Here is a 22,347-nt window from a genome sequence, read left to right as displayed (position 1 = left end):
CCTGTAGGTGCCAATGTCCTTTGCCTCACTGCTGTGGACTGCTTTGTCTAATGGAGTATGTGAGTAGATTTAAAATGTATCTATTTCCATCAAGGTCTAAAAATGTATTACTAATTTTTACCAGTGTTTTGTATTTTCAGTTCTGACATGTTCTCAACATATCTCAAGAAACCATTATTCTATGAATCTAGCTTCTGTACAACAGGCACAAAAACCCAATCGAAATGCAGAGTTCTGTGTAGGCCAGAGAAGCTCAGTCAGGCAGATCAAAATGTACCCAACTTGCGGATGAATATAAAATCAATGACTGGTGTAGAAAGCCACTGAGGTCCTGTTATTTTGTACTTGACTATTGTCTAGAAGGATAATTAAAAACAGCATTGCTATTTAGTAGCTCTCTTCCTTTAAGAAAGACAAGGTTACATGTATTGTAACCGCCTTCATTTATGAGTCAATTGGACAGATGATTTAACTTTCCTCTAGCATAAACATTCTAGTTTTCTAGGATTATACATCATCTATAAACATATAGATTAACTTTTCACAACAATAAAATATGTCATCTGTGAGCTAGGGACAAGAGCCCTCTGGGTTTCAGGGCATGCATGATTAGAAAAAGAATGACCTTGCAACAGATAGAAAAGCTCAGAGAAATGAAGGATTCATGAGTCTCCACTGACTTTCTAAAGTGGGCACGAAAAATGGGAAGTGTATTTCAGGTTTCAGATTTTCCTATGAAGAGTCACAGAAGGAAAGGAAGAAGACAAAGGAATCCTATAAATCTAGATATGGAAAGAGGAAGAATTCAAACTAACATTTTGGAGTTGGGAAGGTGGCTCAGTGGTAAAGTTCTTGCCTAGCATGCATGAAGCCCTTGGTTTGATTCCTCAGTACCACATAAACAGAAATGAAACAGAAGTGGCACTATGTGTCAAGTGGTAGAGTGCTAGCCTTGAGCAAATAGAAACTCAGAGACTTTACCCAAACCTTGAGTCAAGACCTACGGCTCACAAAAAATAATAAACAAGTTAATAAAATAAAAAAAATGAATTAAATTAAACATTTACAGAACATACACTGTGAAGAAGAGCATATAAAAGGTCAAATGGATTAGCCTTAGATTGTGGAAATGTCATGTGAGCCCTCAGGAACAGAGGTTGTTTGGTAATTTAACTACAGAAAGTAATGCACATGTTAAGAAAAAGTGAGAAAGGATAATGTAGTCTAAGATTGTTTTCAAGGAATAAATTCTCTTCACACAGGAAACAAAGATTGAAGAAGTAATATGACATATTTAAATGTAATATGGTGAAATCCTTTTGAGGAAAAATAAATCACAGATTTTATAGGGGTTTCTCAATGTTGTGACAATCCAGATTACAATATCATACTTTGATTTTACTCAAACACTTTATTTAAACTCTTCATTCTCAGCTGGACATCCTTCAGGATGTTTGAGCTGATATTTACATCAGCTCAAAAAATGATTATAATCACCAAATTCATTTATGAGTAAAGTTCCTTCTAGGTAATGAATAAAATGCTGGTGTTCAACTACATGAGTTACAGCTCCACTTCTTTATTTTTGCTAGTTAATTGGAAATGAGTCTCAAGGAATTTCCTGTCAGTATTCCTTAATACTCAGGATGCAAAATCTGAGAATCACATTTCTAACCCAGCCCACAAAGATCTTAGTTTCTGAGTATCTAGGATTGCTTGCATTAACTTCATCTTTTATTTTTTATTATTATTATTATTAGTAGTAGTTGTTGTTGTAGTTATTTGACCATCAGCCTGTCCTGGTTCCTCCGTATGATTAGCTGAGTTAGCCTTGTCTTATGGCTCTGATATGTTACAATATGCTAGAATCAATGCAGCTTTTCTCTTTAATATGCAATCTGCCTGAGAATTATTGTGATCATTTTTAAGAAACGATTACTAAGTTATATTTGACATAATAACAAAATTCACCCAAGTTTAACAATTTGTTTAATGAAATAAATATTTCATATTTTCATTTTAATAAAATATATGCTAAAATTGAAATTTTTATGAAGTATAACTATACTTCATACACCTAGTGGCTGCTTTTTTTCCAATCAGAGATATCTAGTAAAACCTTTTCAGGTTTAGTTCATTTTATTTCTGTGAATGCCGTCTATATTTTGACCATTATTCTTTTATGAGACATATGGTTGGCAACTATATCCCATACTCTATAAATTGATTTTCTATTCTATTGATGAATTTCTTTGCTGCACATAAGATTTTTAGTTTGATGTAAGTATGTTTATTTGTTTTTTGTTGTTTATGTTTTTGAGATCATATCCCAATAATCTTTCCCCCAAACTATTGATATGCATCATTTCCCTTGTGTTTTCACTGTTTTTCTTCCTCTATTTTTATATTTCAGGTACTCTGTGAAGAATTTCAACCCATATTGTACTAATGTTTGTGTATGCTATATTATGTATTAAATTTTGTAGATCTGGACATATACTTTTCCCAACACCATTTATTAAAGATACTCTTTTTCTGTGTGTTATCTTTGTACGAAAACAAGAAAAGCTGTTGATATTCACCAAACCTTTAACTTTTGGCTATTTGTCCTGTCACTTTGGTCTTTGTGTCAGTCTTTCTGCCCAAAACAGTAAGTTTGGATGTTATAGATTAAAAAAAAAATATTTTGAAGCCCGATGATGTGATCTCTAGTTTGTTTTATTTTGGAAACCTTTATGAGAGCCTACAAAAATTTTAATTTTATTTCTATTTCTGTAAAAAATAACAACGGATTTTTAGTAAGGATTTTACTGAATCTGTTGATTACTTTGAGGAGGAAGGGCATTTTATGGAAAGATGAGCATTTTAATACTATTTATTCTAAGACATTGATATATTTATTTCTATTCATTTATTACTTCTTCAATTATTTCATTAATTTCTTCCAGTTTTCTGAATCTAGACTTTGTATCTTCAATAGATTTTTTTCTGTGTTGCAGTAAATCATATTTTAGGTATATTTTTCTTAATTTAATTTTCTGAGTTGACATTTACTATATGAGAAAATTCTTCTGATTTTTATAGGTTACCTTGTTGCCTTGCAATGTTACTGAATTTATTCTATTATGCATTATAGAATGTTTACTTTTTTCTTATATAATACCATTTCATCTTCATGCATTTTTATATTTTCTTAAAAGAAAAGAGAAAAAGGGAAAAGTCCTGGAAGGAAGGAAGTGGTGTGATAGCAGAAGGGGAAAGACATTGGAGGAGAGGAAGTTGAGGGAGGGCAGGAGGTGAAGAATGGCAACTGTCGAGCCAGGCTAAGCAGGTCAGACCTGTGACGAGTGGAGAAGCCTGAAGAGAAGAAGGAACTGGTAGAAGGGAAAAATGGAAAGACATGGAAGGATGTATAGTTCTGTAGCCAAGGAGAGACAAAGGGAAGGGGGAAAATGGCTTGCCCTTTGATGTTTGGAGCTTTGGATATCATAATTTGGGGGGTCGGTGGTTTGGAGAACATTTATTATAGTAAATGTATCTCGATGGATTCTCTTGAACTACAGAGTTCCTAATTTTCGGAAACCCCATCAAGATAATCAATTTGGATAGCTGTTGGGTCTTCGTCTGTCCCAAGAAAGATGGACGGGGTCCGAGGAAAGGTAAGTGCGGAGCTCACGGGTTCCCCAGCCTCCCTCAGCCCAGGAGACACTCAGACACAGCGGGGAGCCAAATTCAGCAGGTAGAAACTCGTTTATTAACAGAGAGGAGCCCTGTTTAAAGCCAAAAAGGGTGGGTGGCAAGGCAAGGGAGGAAGAGGAACCAATCACTGTCAAGGACACACCCTATCATGCACCTGAGCCTTCCGGGGCTGGTTAGGCACTGATTGGAAAATCAATTGGGCTCTGCCCACTCTACTCTCTCCCAGCGCCATCTTTGCTGCCCATGTGCTCTACAGTAAATTAGGCTCTGCCCACTCAACCCACTCTCAGAGCCATCTTTGCTGCCCATATGGGCCACAGATTCCCCCTTTTTTTTTGTTTTAATGGCAGACCCACCTCCCAGTTATTTATCCTTTTCCCTCCTCTGTAAAAGTTGTTTTAACATGATTACATTGGTAAGGATAGCATTGGCTACACAGGGGGTTCCAGGCAAGTCTGGGGGTCGAGATTCGCCAGACAAGGATAGGGAGGGCCCTTGTGCATGATCCAAGAGCCTGTCCCAGTTACCTCACATCCGCACCTAGCACAGTAATAAACATCAGTCCCACCAGAGTTAGAAATGTCTGAAGCAGTTCAATTAAATCCTGGGCACCTGGTGTCTTTTAAGTAAGCCAGTTCCTTGTACGTGGCTTTAAGCTAGCACAGGGGTCAAGATGACCTTTGAGCTTTACTGTCAGCTCTCAATGGCTCCCAACATCATCTCCCTGTCTTAGTTTAAAGAAGCGAACCCGCCTGTCTTAGGTTGGGTGGATCACCTTGGTTTCCCTATCTGTCATCAGGAACTTCTTCAGAGCGAAGCTGAAGGGCCTGTCTTAGGTTGGTCAGACTGACACCCCCTCTTACCTGTCTCTGGCTGTGATTCCTCTTGGGGGGTGGACATTCATTCATTTGGAGCTTGATAACTGGCTGGCTAAGCTCTTAAGAGTTTTGCAGTGCATGTATAATGCAAGGAAGGCATAGAAAATAAACCATCAGCAAAAGCATTACCAGGCCAGGAAATGTCACTAGTCCTTTAACCTTAGTGAAGAATGGGATAGCAGTCTTTGCCACTTCAGAGTCCAGAGGTGGGGATTGTTCTAATCCAGCTATTTGCCTGTGGGGTTGGACAAGATCTAAACTGGAAGCATAACAAAAGGTGGTTGTTTAACAATAAGTATGGATTCAATGCTGCTATACAAGCAATTAGTAAAAGAACAATTATAGCAGGTAACATTAAAAGAATTGACTCCTACAAAAATATGAAACAGTCTATAGGGTGGTGATCAAAATGAAGGTTAGGCCACAAGGTCGAAGGGACAGCTTCTCTTGTGGTGCTATTGACGAATTCTGCATTGCCAGTGTTGATCACGGCCCAGGTCACCTGTTGAGGTTGATACAGATTCCATAGGGCCATTGACAGGATTGGGAGTAAGGACAGCCAACAGCTGGGGTATCGCCATCTGCAATTGTTAGAGAACACAAGAGCTTCTCAAGGGCTGGTTGCCCTTGGGGATGGTTAGTAGTTGTCTTTCTGGCTTTTGTCTTTAAAACACAAGCCTCGTCCATGGCCGTTTTTCTTTCCTTGTTGGTTAGCTTATTCTTGGGCATCCTCTTGTATAGAGGAGATGGGTAAAAACTTAAGGTTCCTGGCAGGGATCCAAATGGGAGCGGAGTCCCCTATGGGGAAAATGCATCCAAATCCCCTGCCTAGGTCCTCTCCATTGTTGTGTCAGGGGGTCCTTCCACCTGACTTTCACTTGGGGCTTAGGGTTTAGTTGTCCCCAGTGCTTCTGAAATCTGGATTCAGTTGCCCCTTTTGAAAAATTTTAAAATGTTAATGGTAAACAAAGCTATCTGTAACTGTATATGGGGACTAACTCCCCCTTTTTTGTTTTATTGGCTATCAGAATACAAATTAAAAGGTTTTTGAATATCCTGAAGGGCCATAATTACGGCCAGCATTTCCTTATATTGTAATTGTAATAACTTCTGTGGTGTCCTGTCATTTAGCAGGCAAATAAGGGCACAAGACTATCTTTAGGGACAGAAACCCATGGCAACAGCCAATTGATTTCTCCTAAAAGACTCTGAAGTTGGGTTAAAGACAGAGAGGCTGGAATATCCAGCATAGGCTTAAGGGGGCTGACCTGAGTCAAGGTAAGGTGGGTCCCGAGCACCTTAAAAGGAGCTACCTTTGGGGCTGGGAAGGTAGCTCAGTGGTAGCGCTTGCCTTGCATGCCTGAGGCCCTGGGTTCCATTCCTCAGCACCAAATAAGCAAAAAAACAACAAAAACAAAAACAAAAAGCCAGAAGTGGAGCTGTGGCTCAACTGGTAGAGCGCTCGCCTTGAGCTGAAGAGCTGAGGGACAGCGCCCAGGCCCAGAGTTCAAGATCCATGACCAGACCCCCCCCAAAAAAGGAGCTACCTTTTGAATTTTATTAAGGGCTATGGTACAACCCCTCTTTTTTAATATGGCGAGAACCTAGGCCAGAAGGCCCTCCAGGCAGGTTGGGTCTCCGTGCCCCAGAATTATATCATCCATGTAGGCGTAGGCAAGGGAGGTATCTGAACCCAGCACAGGCCATAAAAGTGTGGCCAAGTATTGTTGGCAAAAGGCCGGGCTATTGGCCATTCTCTGTGGCAGCACCGTCCATTCAAAACTTCGATCAGGCTGGGAAAAATTAAGAGAAAGGATGGAGAAAGCAAACTTCTCACAGTCATCTGGATGCAGAGGGATAGAAGAAAAACAATCTTTAATATCAATCACAACCAAGGTATATTCTGAAGGTATAGCAGGAGTCCAGGGCATGCCTCTTAGGGGCGTTCCTACTAGCTCCATTGTTTCATTTACCTTACATAGGTCTTGGAGCATATGCCAAGCCACGGAGGCTTTTTGAATAACAAATACGGGTGTGTTCCAAGGACTTATAGAAGGGCCGAGGTTTATCTGTTCCTCCACCAGAAGGTGGAGGGCTTCAAGTTTAGGTTTGATCAGTGGCCACTGCTCCACCCAGATTGGGCTTCCCAGCTTCCACCTAATGGGAAGTACTCAGAGGGCAGTGGCCTTTAGGATTGGGGGTGCACCCAAGCGGGTCCCCTATGTTCTTCTCTGTAATTATGAAAGTTAAAAAAATCCCTTTCCTTAACTCCCTCTAGATCCTGTTTAAGCCTTTGTGCTTCTTCCCCACCCAGGATATCATCATATGATGCTCGATGGTCTGAAGTGAACACGGCATCCATTTGTCTTAGCATGTCTTGCCCTAGTAAATTGGCAGTGAGGTTCTCTGCCACTAAAGGGCGTATCTTTCCCTTTTCTCCATCTGGGCTAGTCCGTGTCTTAAGGGCAACCATCTCTTTGGACTGGGAGTTGCTCCCGTATCGGGGGCCCAGGTGCAAGCTTCCAGTCCAAGGGCACTTCCTCTTCCCTGAGTGTGGTTTGGTCTGCCCCAGTGTCAATTAAGTAGTGAAACATCTTTCCACCTATGAGAATACTCATTTTAGGGCGGAGTCCGTCCACCAGGGGGAACGGTCCAATGGACCTGAGCTGCTCTGCCATGAGGCTGCCTGAGCCTCACAGCAGAGGGGGTTCCTCCTTGAGTGTACGGGGCTGGAGGATACCCCTCCCCTAGTAAAAAGGCTTCTCATCTAAATCAAACTTGGATCGACAATCCTTTTTCCAATGGAATCCTTTCCTGCACCTGGGGCAGGGCGTAGGGGGAAGTCTGGCTCCCCTGGGCCGGTTGGTGGGGGATTGTTGTGTACAGTCCCTCCTAAAGTGCCCATCCTGCTCGCATTTAAAACAAGTCCCTCTCCCCGATGGTCTTGGGGTTCCTTGACCCTGGGCTACCAGTGCCTGAGTAATAGCCTTGGTCATTGTGGATACCTGAGCCTGTAAAACTAAAGCTAGGGATTGGGACTGGTGCTGTTGCATTCCCCCATCCTGTGAGGCCACCACCCATCTGCTCAGGGAACTCTCTCTCAATCCCACACACGCCGTGAAGTGGTCTGAATTCATCACTTCCCAGAGCAGCAGCTTTACAAAGTGATATTGGAGATTCCCTGCCGGCAGCTTGCGATGAACACTCTGTTGGACTCGGTCTATGAAATCAGGTAGAGGCTCACCCAGTTTTTGTCTCACACCTGCCATGGGGGACTCAGTGTGTCCATGATCTAGTTTGTCCCACTCGGCAAGTCCTGCCTGCCGCACCTGGTCATGGTACAGGCTAGGTATTGTGGCCTGTTGGACGCCGGTGGAGTAACCTTCCCCTGTCCCTGCTAGCATGGCAGTAATAGGTATCTCTTGTTTATCCTGCCGGTTACTCTCCACTCGCACTCTGCATTCCTCCTCAAAGAAAGCACAACATTTAATAAACTGAGAACTAGTAAGAATGGCTTTGGCCACATCCATTCAGTCCTTAGGGACACACGGGTGATAGGCAATGTCTTGTAATAGGGTCTGGGCCCAGGGAGAGTTTGGGCCATCCTCCACCACCGCCTTGCGGAGCTCTTTAAGATCCTTAGCCTCCCATGGATACCATTCCAAGGGCCTGTTAGCTCCTGGTGCCAGATTGACCAGATACGCTTGGGGAAGGGAATCCTGTCGCCTAGAGTCTGGGTTCTTGAGTGGCTCTTCCTTTCCAGAGGAGGTCTCCGAGTAGGTTACTTCCCCAGCCCTCGGCCTCTCCATGAAATGTTGGTAGGGGTCTGGGTCTTGCAAGTCCCTCTCACAGGTCTCGTAATGCACCTTACCTCCCCTCCAATCGGGGGAATATGGAGGGGGCCTAGGACTGTCAGTATCAGCTGGGTCAGAGGGGGTAATTTTTACCCTTGTTTTCACTTCCACTGTGCACTTTTCAGTGTATTCTCGATTGGATTTGACACATTCCTTTTCCTTCTCACTTCCCAACTCCTCCTGTACTCCTTCTAGGCCTAATGTTGCCTCCTCCTCCTTCTTCTGTGATATAGCATTACCCATATTTAGGGTTTCACTTACCCCAAGAGACCACTTAGCCTTGGCAGGTATCTTTTTCTTTCGAGCCCCACGTTGGGTGCCAGATGTTGGGTATTTGTCCATCCCATGAAAGATGGACGGGGTCCGAGGAAAGGTAAGTGCAGCGCTCGCCTGTTCCCCAGCATCCCTCAGCCCAGGAGACAATCAGATACAGCGGGGAGCCAAATCCAGCAGGTAGAAAACTCGTTTATTACAGAGAGCTGCCTTTTTTAAAGCCAAAAAGGGCAGGTGGCAAGGCAAGGGAGGAAGAGGAACCAATCACTGTCAAGGTCACACCCTATCATGCACCTAAGCCTTCCGGGGCTGGTTAGGCACTGATCAGAAGATCAATTGGGCTCTGCCCACTCTACTCCCTCCCAGCGCCATCTTTGCTGTCCATGTGCTCTACAGTAAATTAGGCTCTGCTCACTCAACCCCCTCTCAGCGCCATCTTTGCTGCCCATGTGCTCCACAGATAGCATCAGGCCTTGGCCCCAGGAAAAAATCCCCTAGGTGAAAGTATCAACCCTCAGGGTTAAGAGTCTACCTCGAGTGTTTGTCTCTGGAGGACCAACATTGACCAAAGTCATTTAGGTTCCTCTAAGGGTGCATCTGGGAAAGCTTGCCAGCATGTTTTGGGGACCCCCTCTGGAGGTCATTTGTGGTTTCTGGGAATTCCTTGAGAGGTCATGTAGGGCTTCCTTGGGAAGCCATCTGGAACCTCATCAAGCGTACATCTGCGACTTCCTTGAGAAGCCAAATGAAACCTACCCTCGAGGTCATCTACGGCCTTCTCCAGGGGCCATATTGGACTTTCTCCAGACGTCATCTGGGCTTCCTCAGGAGGCCACCTGAGACCTCTTCAAAAGTAGTCTTTGGGGTTCCATAAGAAGCAATCTAGCACGACCTCTTTAGGTCATCTGGAACTTCTTTGGGAGGTCAGCTTGGGTTACCTTGATGATAAATGTATGACCATCTTCAGACATCATCTAGGACTTCCTTGAGAAGCCATATAGGACCTTCTCTGGAGGTCATCTGTGACTTTCTCAAGAGAGTTATCTGGATCCTCCTCTGGAGTTCATATATGGCCTCTTTGAGTGGCCATCTGGGAGCTATTCAAGACGTAATCTCATCCTTATTGAGAGACATCTGGGACCTCCTTTGGAGGTCATTTGACACTTCCTTGGGGAGCCATTTGTAACCTCCATGAGAGATTATCTAGGGCCTCCTAGGGAGGACATATGTGACATTCTCCAGAGGTCATCTGTGGCCTCCTCAAGAGGCAATCTGGGACATTCTCTCTGTCATCTGGGACCTCCTGTAGAGGTCAACATTGAGAGTTATGGGACATGTAAGTTAAGTGTCTGTGGCTATTGGTCTGTTTATGTATGCTGATAGTTCTATCTGTGTCCTGTATTCCCCTCTGTTTACTCTTTTTCTCAGGATGGGAGAACAAGGCCTAAAGTTCCTATATCCAAAAAATATTCTCCCCAAGGCTTATAGAGTCCCTCAGAGAAAGATGCATTGGTGTATTCTCTCTCCTATTCTTTGCCATCAGCAACTGTAATGTTAAGTCCTCCCATAACAAAAGTGGCTACATTTAACAGCCTGAGGTGATACAATGTGGTATGTTACCAATATTAACCTTGAGACAGGAACATGAAGGAGATGGGGGGCAGGCCCCCTTTTTAATATATATTCCCTTTACAACTAGTGACCTGTATAACTGGAAACAGCAAACTCCATCCTTTTCAGAATAAAACCAGGGGCTCATTATTTCATTAGACACAGTAATTTTCACACAGAAGCACATCCGGAATGAGTGTCAGCAAATTTACAGGTGCTTTTCACCTGGTAGAAAAGGGAGTGAATCCTGCTCTGTGACTTAAAAGTAGTCTTTGGACCAGACAGTAGACCCACTATTAACCAGATCATTTAGAGCAAGTCTTTCCACAGACTTACCCAAGCTGAGACTAACATTGATCGAGGTATGGAAGTGCTTACCTATTATTGCTAGGTTTGATTAGCAGGTATACCTCAGTGGCTAGAAGCCAAGTCATCAATCTAAGATGAGTGAGATGGTACAGTTCCCCAGTGAGTACAATAATGCTTTTCTGGAATTTCTCCCAGAAGCCTATAGGACATATAGACCTATAGACCTTGATGCTCTGGAGAATCAAAGAGCCCTAAATATGGCCTTTGTTACCCAGTCAGCCCCAGATATTAGAAAAAAAGCTTCAAAAGTTAGAAGATTTTGAGGGAAAGGTGTATTCTAAGTTGGAAGTGGTTGCCCAGTAGGTGTTTGATAGCAGAGATACCCTGGATAAAAAAGACTCTAAGAAAGGGGGTAGAGTTTTGATAGGAGCATCAGAATAGAGATCAAGAGACCCTTGGCAAATACTGTACAATTCATTTGCAAATGGCAGTAGGGAACCTCTAGGACTAGATCAGTGTGTTTATTGAAAGCAAAATGGATATTGGGAAAAGGAATGTCCAAGGAGGAGAAAGACAGAAAACGACAGGTTATGTAATCACATAAAACACCAGGAAAATGTGTTCATATCTCTGGAGTAACATGCAAAGGAGCTTGGGGCTCTGAATTCCAACTATGTTCAATTTAAAAAGCAGCCCTCTGCACTTAAGAAGAAATGTGGCAAAGGAAAATTCAAGCACTTCTATCTCAAAACACAGGCTTATAAATGACTGAATCTCCATGATGTGGTAGTCAAAACCAACCAAGAGGTTAAAAGCACATAGAAGAGCACATTGGAGAAAACAGAGAGAATTATTTGACGTGAAGAAAAGATTTGAAGATATAAACTTGTGAGAGTCAAAAAAGAGAAGAATAGCTTCCTGAGGCTCATGATATTCCTGTATAAACCTTTGGGTCGCCTCCTCTCTCCCTCTCACGCTCATAGAGAGTCCTTTTTTGTAAAAGGTATAAAAAAAAGAAGAGGAAAAAAAAGTTGTTTGATTTTTTTGGGAGGGTTGGGGAAAATCCTGTATCTCCCCTGTATCTGTCATCAGACGCTGGTTGGAGTCTCTGGTCTGCTTGTGGTCCTGTGGCTTGGTTGGTTTCTTTTGTTAGTTTGTTCGAACAGGCAGAAAAATGCTCTGCTTTACCCAGGATTTTACGATCCTCCTCCCAAGTTAGTTCAATGGGAGGGGGGTGTGCTTTGAGTATCACAAAAGAGGGAGATGGCTCTTTCCCCAAGTTTGGAGAAGCTGTGATGAGGCTAGGTTCTGAGTAGAGTTGAGGCCATTCAGCAAACAGTAGCTTTTCCCGGGGCCTAGTTTGTGAGAAACTCACAGAGCCCAGGCTGGAGCCACTCTCAGGGTTTCTGTTTACTGATGTCGAGGCTGCTAAAGGGAAGGGTAGCTTCTGGCTCTGATTACTCGGTGAACAAAGCCACTCCTAGGGTTGGCACCCGAACTGGGTGACTTTTCCCTGGGTGGAGCTGAGTCTGGCAGGTCATGCCCTTAAGTTCTTGTGACCTACAAAATGATTTTAGTTTTATTCCAATGCCTGAGTTGGAGCTAGCACCTACGCCGAGCTTTGTTGGTGAGTAGCTTGAGAATACTCAAAGAGAAAGGCAAGAGAAAAGGTGAGCAACGTGAGCAGCTTGAGAATAATCAAAGAGAAATGCAGGAATGGCATGAACGGGCTGAGAACACTCAAAGAGAACTACAAGAATGGCAGGAACAGGAGGAAGCTAAGCAAACAGATATACAGGAATTGAGAGAGCAGGATGAGAATACACAAAGATCAATAAAGGCATTCATGAGATCCATTAACAAAGAGCTGAAGGAAGTTAGGGAGACCACAAAGGGAATGCTGAATGGAACCCAACAGAAGGAATGGGAGTCCAAGGAAACCATAACCAATCAACTAAGTGATTTGAGAATAAACATTGGACACCAAGTTAAGGAAGTAGAGAAGTCCATACAAGATCTAAAACAAAGCTTCAACAAAGAATTTGAAGCCATCAAAGCCTACCAATTACAAGGAAAAGAAATAAAAAACAGAGTAGAAAGTCTTGACAGCAGGTTAGACCATGCAGAAGATTGAATCTCGGGGATTAAAGATAGCCTAGATATTATAGAGAAAGAACATACAACCATCCAAGAAAAGTCCAAGAAATATGATAGATCTATCCAACACTTGGAAGACAATATCAAAAGGCCTAATCTATGGATAATGGGTGTAGAGGAGCACCTAGAAACAGAAGTTAATGGTCTAGGAAATTTGTTTAACAGGATCCTAGCAGAGAACTTCCCAAACATGCAAAAAGATAGGCCTATTCAGATACAAGAAACTTTTAGAACTCTAAATAGACCAGACCAGAATAGGATATCCCACCATCACAATATAATCCACACAGGATCAACTCAGAACAAGCCAAAGATCCTTAAAACTGTGAAGGAGAAAAGATTAATCACCTATAAAGGGAAAACAATTAGAATCACCTCAGATTTCTCAGCAGAGACAATCAAAGCAAGAAGAGTCTTGAATGATGTATGCCAAGCCCTAAAAACAAACAACTATCAACCAAGAATAGTGTACCCAGCTAAACTCTCCTTCATAACTGAAGGCCAAACAAAAACCTTCCATAGCAAAGAAAAATTGAAACAATACATCTCCACCGAACCAGCCCAAAAAAAAATTCTTAAAGATGTCCTACACATAGAAATCCAACAAGACCACAATAAAGGCCAAGAAACTGCACCCAAACTGAGAATCCAAGAATCATAGGAAGAACCCAATTTTCATAACCCTTAAGAAGGTGGATAACATGGCAAGAACTCCAAAATACCTCTCATCCCTATCTCTTAACATTAACGGACTTAACTATCCAATTAAGCCACATACACTGTCTAGTTGGATTAAAAAACAAGATCCTTCTATCTGCTGCCTTCAGGAGTCACATCTTGCCCCTAAAAACAAACACATTTTCAATGTCAAAGGCTGGAGCAAAATCTACCAAGCAAACCGCCCCCATAAACAGGCGGGAGTTGCAATCCTAATATCAGAAAAAATAGACTTCAAATTATAATTCATGAGAAGAGATAAAGAAAGTCACTAAATACTAATTAAGGGATCTGTCCTTCAGGAGGATATTACAATTCTAAATATCAATTCTCCAAACAATGGAGCACCCAAATTTATCCACGAAACACTACCTTCCCTCAAATCCCACATAAATCCAAAGACATTAATTGTTGGGGATTTTAACACACCACTCTCCCCACTAGATAGATCAACTCGGAAAAAATCAACAGAGAAACTGCAGATCTAAACAGCTGCATAGATCAACTAGATTTAACAGACATCTACTGAATATTTCACCCAGCAGCATCAAAATACACGTTTTTCTCAGCAGCACATGGAACATTTCCTAAAATAGACCACATTTTAGGCCACAAAGGAAACTTGTTCAATTTCAGAAACATTGCAGTTATGCCTTGTATTCTCTCTGACCACAAGGGAATAAAATTAGAACTCATCATCAAAAGCCACCAAAGAAATTACGGTAACACATGGAGGCTGAACAACACACTGCTGAAACACGAGTGGGTCATGGAAGACGTTAGAAAGGAAATTCAAATGTTCATGCTATTCAACAAAAATTAGCACACAAATTACCAGCTCTTCTGGGACACAGCAAAGGCAGTACAAAGAGATAACTTTATAGCTCTGAGCTCTTACATCAACAAATTGGAGAGATCTGAAAGCAACAATTTAATGAGACATCTGAACCTCCTTGAAAAAGAGCAGCAAGATAAACCCCAATCCAGTAGACAGGAAGAAATAATTAAAATTAAATCAGAATTAAATGAATTAGAATCCAAAAAAAAACTATAGAAAGAATCAACAAAACAAAGATTTGATTCTTCAAAAAAATTAACAAAATTGACAGACCCTTGTCGTGACCACCTCAACCAGCAAGGAAGTCGCGACCCGGGATTCTTCTCAATGTGGTTTATTCAGGAACCTTGTAACAAGCTTCTCTCCCACTTCTCTCCTGCCCACTTATTCCTGGTTCTTCCTGCTTCTTCTTTCCTCAGCCCCCGCGCTCCAGTTATAAGCCTCCTGGATGGCTAATCCCGAAGCGCCACATGGCATATACCGATAGGGCTGCAAACATGGAAGCAAACTAGGAGCCAAGTCATAGCCACATAAGGAGTTGTTTTTTACAGAGAGCACTCGTCACCTGGAAGACGGAAGGCGGGAGCCAGAGCCATCTTAGGTCGCAGCCGCACCACACGGCCCCGCCATTTTAGCTACAATGTTGCTTTTGCGGCCCTCTTTGGTCGCGGCTCCCGCAGCTCTCCACAGCTCCCCCTTTTTTGTTTTATTAAGCAACAGGTAAGAGTAGAGGTTGGGCCTCTGTCTAAAACATTGATGAGAGGACCTTGCACTGGTCTTCGCCTAAGGGGCGCCTTCCCCAGTGATGACCAGGCCCGTCAGATGCCTTTTTTGCAGAGGTGGGATCTTGGGCATCAACCCACTTGCAACCCAACATGCTCTTTTTGGGCTCACGCCAGGGAGTGATTCCCAAGTGCAGTGCTTTTGCCTCGCACCCTGTGCTATTCCTTTAACGTGGCAAGCCACGCGTAGGGGGACTGTCAAGCCTCAATGGCAGTGAAGTCCTGGACCACCATATCCATACTTCTGCTCTGCGAGCTCCTAATCCGGTATATGCACCACAGGCACAACAAGATCACCAATGCCAGGATACCAATAAGGGAGCCCATTCCCGCCCTACTCCTTCAAATGATCCACAGCTGTCAAAATCCAGGAGGAAACATCTTGTAACACGGCATCATCCATCCGGGTAGAGTTTATCGCGACAATGGCCGCTCGTAGCTGCAACATCAATTGGTCGAATTCCCCTGTCCAGTTGCCTAAAAGATAACTTGACAGTTGTTTAGACAAATTTGCTGCTTGGGTATAGTTATAATACTGAATAGCAGTAATACAAAGCCCTTCATATTTTTGAACACATCCCAGCTGAGCCAACTGCCATAGGATATCAACCTGTTCCTGCACAAGGTCAACCCTTTGATTTAGCAGCATCAGTCCTTCTTTTAATTGTTCATTGGTCGCTTGTTGTAAATCCAGAGCTCTGGCTGTAGTAGCCAACAAGTTATTTAAAGTCTGAGCCGTCTGCACAGTATGTGACATGGCGACAGCGGCAGCCGTCGCACCCTCAGCAGCCACAGCTATAGCAGTTACAATGGCCGCAGTGATGCCAAAATCTCTCTTATGCCTAAACAAGGTTACAGCTTGAAAAGCATCTACTGGCACAGGCACCCAATGCGCCATGCGTGTAACTATAGCTAACGGATACTGAGAACTCCAGCAGGTAGCATAATAGCAGGTTGCATTAGTACAAGCACACACATCATCTGAGCATACAGAGGTGTTGTTAATTACCAAAAACACAAAAGGGGAAACCACACACATGGGTATAGGCTGATAGCTAAATACCTTATAATTCTTACTAAAATGCAATTGGCACCCATAGTATGGGCAGTACTAGCCAAATTGCAAGTCATGTTTGCTATAAAAAAGTGACCTCCTTGCAGCATAACCATAGGTTTGGCCTGTAAGCAACTTCCATTAAGACCACATAACAGCCAATTATTAAAGGGATTAATTCCAGCCCAGAATTGTACACTAGCATTGGACAAAACACTAGGGGAGAATGAAAAACGCTCAGACTCATCAGCCCAAACAGCGCGTCATGATTGGCAACCTGTCCAAGGCCAAGCCTCCCCCATACGATCAGGCGGGCAAAAAGGGGCCCATTTAGGTTGTTTTACAATCCACGGGTCAGTACTTAGCTTTAAGCTTTCATAATGTCTGTCTAAGACAGTACCGACAAATCCAGTAGCATTTGCCCAAACCTCAGTTGATCCTGGATTATCATGCCAATATCTAAAATAAGCGGCCGGGGAACCAGTCAAGGCCATGAAACTACCATTAAGGGTCACATCACTTAAGTAAAAGCATAGCGAACCCATCAAGCTAATTTTTCTAGCCTCACCTATCCCTGCTATTTGTTTATCCTCTGGGTAAAAGGGAAGGTTAAGAGTTTTATTTGTAGTGAAAAAATCTAGGGAAAAGGGAGGCGTCATGTCTCACGGGCATGGGCCTCGGGAATGCAGACAGTATCCCCCATCTCTCTACCGTCTGCCCCTGTTGGATCATCAGGAGCTGTATGATCAGCAACGCAATCCTTTGTTTCTTTCGGGTTCTGTTCATCTTGGACTCGCCGTACAAGTCGTTCAGGCACACACACTGGATCCGAGCGATTCTGGGGAAAAACACAAACAGATCCTCGTGCCCATACCAGCACGGGGTCAGGCCCGTTCCAGAGGCCCGTTAGCACATCCTTCCAGAAAGCCGATCCTAAGGCCAAAGGAGTGGAACAGTTATGCTTATCCGCCGCTGAGCGACCAGCGTTATCCAAATTCAAAAAATTTAGGTTGAAAAGTGTCATGGCTATTCTTTGTCTTGCTGTAGCCATCAGGGGTCCAGCTCCCCCTTTTTGTTTTATTAACATTTCCTTGATAGTACAATGAGCTCTTTCCACAATTCCTTGTCCTTGAGGGTTATAGGGCAGTCCATGCACCAGGGTAACACCCATTTGAGTGCAAAAGGAAACAAAGCGCTGCCCAGTATAGGCCGGACCATTATCAGATTTTAGCTGTTTTGGCATTCCCCAGGCCGCCCACACTTCCAGGCAGTGAGATATTACATCAGTAGCCTTTTCCCCTGACACGGGTGGCAAGTATAACACCCGAAAAGGTGTCAACAGAAACATGTAGATATTTTAAGCGGCCAAATTCTGGTACATGAGTTACATCCATTTGCCATACTTGTAAGGGTCTTAAACCACGTGGATTAACTCCAAACTCAGGGGGCTTATGGTAAATAATACATCGGGGACACTCCTTTACCACTTGATGTGCATCCGCTCTAGAAAGGGAAAAGCGGCTTTGTAAAGTCCTGGCGTTTACATGAAATTTGGCATGAAAATTTTTTGCTAAGTCAACAGAAGAAGCATGGAGCACCCACTCAGCACGAGTGTGTGCATCAGCTAGGGCATTACCCTTTGTCAGTGGTCCTGGGAGACCCGTATGTGCTCGAATATGCATTGGAAAAAAGGGATCCTTGCGTTGCCATATAAGGCATTGTAGCAAGGTAAAAGGAGCTAGAACAGAACTGGTAGCCTTTATTGTACCAACCGGTTCTAATATCTTTAAAGCATTTATTACATAGGCTGAATCTGATATTAAATTAAAGGGACAGGGGAAAGCTTTAAATACTTCAATTACAATCATCAACTCAACAATCTGTGGGTTACCAGGGACAAATTGATGCTGCACGGGGTCTTGGTTACCTGCGACGTATACCCCGCATCCCGTTTTGGAACCATCCGTAAAAATATTTATAGCCCCTCCAATAGGCTTTTGGGCAGTTACCTTTGGAAAAATCACTGGATGTTCCTTTACAAATCTCAATAGGGGGTCTTTGGGCAAATGATTATCAATATCTCCTGGAAACATGCATCTCAAAATGGACCAATTATCAATAGTGGCACATAAAGTCTGAACTTGGTCGGCATTCTAGGGAACAATGATGGAATGCGGATAAACTCCAAAACACTGTAAACTCTCTTGAATTCCTTGCAGAGCTAAGCCCGCCACCGCCTCAGGGTAATACTCCAGCGCCTTTCCGGGGGAAACATGAGAATATAACCACATCAACTGCCCCTCTTGCCAAAGTACCCCAGATGGTTGGGTCTCAGTGGGAAGAATGCATAAATCAAAGGGTTGGCCATCTTGTAGCCTGTTTAAACAGGCGGCACTTAAGTCCTCCTCCACCCTTTTGAACGCAAATCGGGCGCTCTCAGTCAGGTCTCGTGGGGAGTTTAAATCTATATCTCCTTTTAACATATCAAATAAGGGTTTTATTTCATAATTTGGCAATTTCAAATACCCCCTTATCCAATTAATATCCCCCAACAATTTTTGAAAATCATTTAAAGTCTTTAAGTTATCTTTTCTCAGGGTCAATTTTTGGGGCATGATCGACCTGGGATGTATCTTAGCTCCTTGGTACTCCACCACTCTGCCTGTTTGTATTTTTTCTGGTGCTGGATAAAGACCCTGTTCTCTTAAGGCCAAAACTAATTATGCATAGGCCTTTTGTAACCCAGCTTCTTCCTTGTGAGCTATCAAAATGTCATCCATATAATGGACCACCCTGAGTTTAGGATGCCATTCTTTAACAGGAGCTATAGCCCTGCCGACAAACAGTTGACACATAGTGGGGCTGTTGGCCATACCCTGTGGCCGCACGACCCACTCATATCTTTGGTCAGGTTCCTCATGGTTAAAAGAGGGCACAGTAAAGGCAAAGCGCTCACAATCAGCGGAATGCAAGGGGATAGAAAAGAAACAATCCTTTATATCTATTACTGTAATAGTCCAATGGGCAGGGAGTGCAGAAAGCAAAGGTAACCCTCTTTGTACAGGGCCCATAATTTGCATTTGTGCGTTTATGGCACGCAAATCATGAAGTAATCGCCATTTACCCGACTTCTTTTTTATTACAAATATTGGAGTAGTCCATGGTGAAACTGAGGGTCTCACATGGCCCAGGGCTACTTGCTCTTCTACCAGTTTATGAGCGGCTAAAAGCTTTTCGGAGGATAGAGGCCACTGAGCTACCAATACCAGTTCCTCCGTCTTCCAGGTAATGGGAACTTGATTCTAAGCGGCCCCTATGAAAAACCCAGCCCATGTCTATCAAGTTTTTGGTGGATATCAATAGGCTTTTTTCCAGCCTTGCAAGTTTTTTCCCAGTCCTTGCCCTGGGGAGTAGCCCATTTGTAACATCATTTCCTTTGAGGTAGGAGAATATTCATTACTAAGGCAAATCTTGACCCCACAAGGAGACAGGCAATTCTAAAACATAAGGCTGGATGTTTTCAGAGTGTCCTTCTCCATCCTTCCAGTTGAGGGGTCTTGCACTTATGTCAGGAGCTTTAGCATAGCCCAACCCTTTCAGGGTTTGTCCTGAGGCCTGTAATGGCCACCCTTTTGGCCAATCCTTTTTGGCAATAATGCTACAATCAGCCCCTGTGTCTAACAGTCCTATAATCCTTTTTCCTTCAATCTCCAGCTCAAGCGTGGGTCTATGATCTAAATCCAGGGCTAGGTACACTGACTCAATTCCGGAGGAGCCAAAACCCTTTTTACCTCTCTCAGACTGTATGGCAGGAAATTTTTCATGTAGGCTAGGCAGGAGTAACAATTGGGCAACTCTGTCTCCAGGGGAAATTGCTACAATACCTTTTGGAGCTTCTACCATGATTTTAACTATACCTGTATAATCTAGGTCAATAATTCCTGGGTGAATTTTAAGCCCTCTAAGAGTAACGGAAGACCGGCCAAGTAGTAACCCCACTGTGCCTCGTTCTAAAGGACCTTGAAAATCTGACTCTATTAACTGAACGCCCATTTGTGGGGTTAGTACGAGTCGGGTGGTGGCGCGGAGGTCCAGTCCCGTCGAGCCTGTAGTAGCTCTCCGCGGTTCTTGGGATGCCTCAGGGTAGGCCATCCTTCTTGGGAAATTTCCTCGTTTGGGCTCTCCATTGCCCCATACATTTGCGGGCCCTGGGGACGGGGGCCCCTCTGCCCGTTTTTTGGCTGCAGGATGGGGCCCAAGAACTGGCCATTAACATCTTTGACCGATCTACATTCACTGGCCCAATGCTTTCCCCTTTTACATCTGGGGCACAGCCCTGGCTATTTACCCGTTGTAATTCCTCCAGCCCTTCCGGTTCCTCTTCTCTCTGGGCAATCTCTCTTAAAATGACCAGCCTTGCCACACTTAAAACATACTCCAGATGTCACTCCAGAGTTTCCCCCCCCCCCGCCTATTTGAATACTGGAGTACTGCGGCAGCAAGGCCTGCATTAGTTAGAGGTCCTCCCAGCTCCCTGCACACTTTCATCCATGCCTCCAACCCTCTATTTTTATACGGGGTAATGGCGGCTTTGCGTTCTTTGGTGCATTGCTCATAGACTAATTGTTTTATAAGAGGCATAGCCATGTCAGGATCCCCAAAAATTCTGCCTGCTGCTTCCACCATTCTGGCCACAAAGTCTGAAAAAGGCTCGGTAGCCCCCTGCAGGATCTTGGTGAGATTGCCACTAACTTCCCGCTTATTTGGTAGTGATTTCCACACCCTAATGCAAATATCATTTATCTGTTGATACACTTCAGGGGGATATCCTATCTAAGCATTAGCAAAGCGACCTTGTCCTAAGAGCATGTCTCTGTCCCAAGCCTGAGGTCCGTTCGCTTGATTGATGGCTCCCTGTTCATTACAAAATTCCAGCATAAATGCCCTCCAATCCAAGTCTTGGCCTGGACTCAAACATGCCCGTGCTAGGCTTGCCCAATCAGAGGGGGTCATGCAATATCTCTTTATAGCTTCCACTTGAGCTACGGTAAAAGAGGCTGTAAGCCCATATGTCCGAACAGACTCAGCCAGGGACTTAATTACTTTAAATTCTAGAGGCTGATGGAATCTCTGTTGATTATTGTCTTGAAAAACTGGGAAGGCGAGTTCTGCTCGAGCAGTTCGCCGAGTTTCTGGGCAAAACGTGTGCCCATTGGCTCCATGTTGATATGAAGGAGGAGCTAAAGGGGTCTGACCGGAAGTTCTTTCTATGGCCTCATTAAGTGCAGGTTGGCTTAGCTTACGTTCCCCTTGTTTGATACGCTCCTCTTCATCTGTTGAATAAGTGCTCTCACTTCCTCCTCCTCTAACTCGCTGCAACTCCCTCTTTCCGATTTTAGCTCGGACAGATCTGGGTATAGATGCCCCTTTTTGTCTTGTTCACTGTCTCCCTTTTCACTGATCGCCTCCTCTGACCTCTCCTCCTGTAACTGCTCCAGTGCTGACTGTCCATTTTCTATAATCTCACAGCAGTTCTGATTCTCCAGGCAGCCACTAATCAATTTCCAAATGGGGCGGACTCCTGCCTTTAATATGCCCTGTTCATAGGCAAAGTCCAAATCCCTCCCTAATTTGTCCCAGGAGGCTATTGTAAGGCTCCCACAGACTATGAACCAAGGAGCTACAATGTTGCATTCCTCAAAGAACCTCTGTAAAGTATCCTTTTTTAACTTTAGTCCTTTTGAGCGTAGCACCTCTTCCAGGGCCAGAAAAATTGGATGTGACGTTGTGGCGCCCTTCTTAGTTCTAAAAGTTTTATTTTTTGTTACTTTCACTTTAGGCCTGTATTTTATTTCTTCTCAGGTTTCCGCTCTCTCTTTTATCTACAGAGAAGAGCCCTGTATTATTCCCGCTTTAATCGCGGATTCCCACTTCACCTGGGAAATTTCCCCGGCTCTTGTCATGGATTCCCCCTTTTCCTGGGAACTTACCGGTGCACCACCCTGACCGCAGAGAGTTCTGAATCCCCGTGCGGGCCGCCAGCTTTCGCGACCACCTCGACCAGCAAGGAAGACGCGACCCGGGATTCTTCTCAATGCGGTTTATTTAGGAACCTTGTAACAAGCTTCTCTCCCACTTCTCTCCTGCCTGCTTATTCCTGGTTCTTCCTGCTTCT

Source organism: Dipodomys merriami, unplaced genomic scaffold, assembly GCF_024711535.1.
Source record: "Dipodomys merriami isolate MVZ:Mamm:240054 unplaced genomic scaffold, mDipMer1.0.p SCAF_199, whole genome shotgun sequence".
Classification (NCBI taxonomy): domain Eukaryota; kingdom Metazoa; phylum Chordata; class Mammalia; order Rodentia; family Heteromyidae; genus Dipodomys; species Dipodomys merriami.
This window is presented reverse-complemented; position numbering follows the sequence as displayed.